The following is a 2,750-nucleotide window of genomic DNA, read 5'->3' as shown; positions in this document are numbered from 1 at the left end:
TCAAAATTTAAAGGTCACAATTTACCAAACTAAAGAAGTGAATAACTCTTCAATAAATCTTAAAGTCTGATGAGAAATGACAAGATTTCTTTGATGAAATAAAATGGGAGGAAAGTCTCCCCACTCATCATTATATTTTAATGCCATATTTGCAAAATGGGAGTAACAACTACAGGTTGCATAGTACACAGAACCTATTAATAAAAATAAACTCTCAGCAAGACTGAGTGATGCCAAAATTCCTAAGATAATAAAATTAAAATTCTGTAAAATATGAAAAGAGTTCATATAACCAAATGTGGTTGTTCAGTAAATGTTATAATGAAATAATATCAGAAACTTAAAAAAATTAACTATATTCCTTCAAAAGATAAATGTGAAAACTGTAATTTGTATCCTAGTCATCTAATAAAGTTTAGTATTTAAGATACAAACTTTAGTATTCATTATACAAAGTGCAAATATAGTTGTTTGACCCAAGTTAAAATGTGTATCTTAATAGCAAATAAAATGGTTAAATTGCAGTCACACACACAAACAGATTTTCTACAATTGAAAATCACTTAAAAGATGAGAAAAAACATACCCATTCAAAATCTGATGTGAAAATAGCAAAAACTGACACAAGGCACCACATGGGTGAATCTTGAAAACGTTACACTGTGTGAAAAAGTCAGATGCAAGAGGCCAGATACAGAATGATCCCACGTATATGAAATGTTCAGGAAAAGCAAATAAATAGAGACCAAAACCAGATTAATGGTTGCTAAGGACTGGATGAAAGAGGTTGTGGAGAGTTACTGCTGGTGGATGCATGGTTTCTTTTGAGGAATGATAAAATGTGCTCTGGAACTAGAGAGAGGTGATGCCTGCACAACATCGTGAACCAAAGAGTCACAGAAACTGAAGTACAAATAAGGAGTTTGTTGGCAGTCTTAGGATTGGAAATCGAGAAACAGATTCCAGAAGCATCTGACATTGTGTTGTGACCGGCTATTTTGAGAGACAGTTTTTAAAGGGAACAAGAGAAAGTTGGTACTCATTAGGTTGCTTAAACAACCTGTTATCTTAATTGGTAGTGAAGGGTTATCTTAAGAGTTCATGGGTTTCTATGCAACAGTCCTTGAATCAGGGGTTTGGGGAAAAGTCAGTTTTACCATAAAATCTTTTAATAAGTGGCAGCAATTTTTGTCTGCAGAATCTGTAAGTACATTTTGCAGTCAGGCAGTTGCAAGATGGGTTTCAAAAGCAAAATGTTATTGCTATGGTTAACTCTTGTTTCCTTCGTTCCCCGGTACTACTAAGTCGTCCACTTTAAGAGGGATAAAGTCGCGTCGCATAGGAGCGAGGATGGAGAGAGGCGACGAGGCGGCTATCAAGAGGTACCGCGTCCACTTGCGCCCAGTCACACAGCAGGACGCCGCCCCCGCCCCATTGCACCTGATACCCTGCGAGGTCGCGGGGGATTGCCCTCCACTGTGCGGCGCTTCTTCTCGCCAGTCATACGCCAGGGCCCCGAGGGACTCTAAGTGTTGTTTCGGGGCTGCAGTCTATGGGGCGAGGAGGTGGCGGTGCCGCCCAACCTTGCAGGATCCGTGATGGTGACTGAAGAGGAGGAGGTGTCGTTGGGGAAGCCAGACCCCTGGCGGGGTTCCGGGAATGACGACCAAGAAAAGGAGCCCCTAGAGCGGGGCTTCCACCGCTTCAGCTGAACCGCTACCAGCTTCAGCCGCTTCACCTTGTGGGGCATGGAGGCCATCCCTGGCCCGGATGCCAAAGTTCCTGGGGCCTTAACTTGGCCAAGCCTCGCGGCAACGATTCACGCGCAGGTGCCCAAGGACACAGAACCAGGGCTTGAAATTCAAAGCCTCAAACCCTTCACAGCAGTAAATCAGCTCTTCACTTTGGAGCCACTGGATCCATCACCACAATAAAGGAGCTCTTCACAGCACACACTTACACACAAAACATAAAGTGGTGAATTTTATATTCTTATATACGTATGTCAAACCATCTATATATTTTTAAAAGGCAAAAAAGACCTCCCAGATGCTTATATCACATGACGTGGTGTGTGAGGAGACTCACTAGGTGGGGGGCAGTCAACTAAATTTAAATACAGACACGAACTTATTATTTTTCTGTCTACAGCGCCTAGGATAGTGTGTGACATGTAGTAGGTTCTTAATATACGTCTCTGATACTTTAATTAATGAAATGTGTAAAATATCTCAGGGTTCAGAAAAGAAACTCAATCACTTAAAAAAAAATGGAAAAAAATAGCATTGGTTTCCTGTGAAGTAACAATCCTTCCATGCAAAAATAACAGTGCAGAGGGAGATTGAGAGCATTTAATTTACATGTATAATATAATATCAACACATTTTAATCTCTCAACCAGCCTAATAATTCACTCACTGTCTCTACGGAACTGCATTAACAGTTCTTCCAATATTGGGCCTTTATATCAGTGGCTAATCATATGCTTCCCTGAGCACCTGAGTGATCCCAGTTTCTGGAACACTATTTCCTTCTCCCAAATTCAGTAAATAAAAAGTTAAAGTGCTATATTGTTTTATATGAGTGTGACCTTTAAGATTCATTGATGACTATTTTCAACAGTTGTTAAATATTTTACATCAGTCAGGCCCACAAGCTATTATCTTAAGTGGTAGGAAGTTAGCTGGTCCTGTCAATGTTAAATCCAAACTGGCTTAACCAAGAGCAAAAGTTGCCAAACTAAGGGACTT

The 2,750-nt window shown here is 40.3% G+C and overlaps 1 pseudogene; it reads left to right on the top strand.

The window, feature by feature from the left end:
- The first annotated feature begins 108 nt into the window (after nt 1-108).
- Nucleotides 109-2,728, top strand: LOC108525141 (ribonuclease H2 subunit C pseudogene; annotated as a pseudogene).
- The last annotated feature ends 22 nt before the right edge of the window (nt 2,729-2,750 follow it).

This window comes from Rhinopithecus bieti, unplaced genomic scaffold (assembly GCF_001698545.2).
Source record: "Rhinopithecus bieti isolate Rb0 unplaced genomic scaffold, ASM169854v2 scaffold_9005, whole genome shotgun sequence".
Classification (NCBI taxonomy): domain Eukaryota; kingdom Metazoa; phylum Chordata; class Mammalia; order Primates; family Cercopithecidae; genus Rhinopithecus; species Rhinopithecus bieti.
Note: the sequence above shows the minus strand (reverse complement) of the source record. Positions and strands in the feature narration are given on the sequence as shown.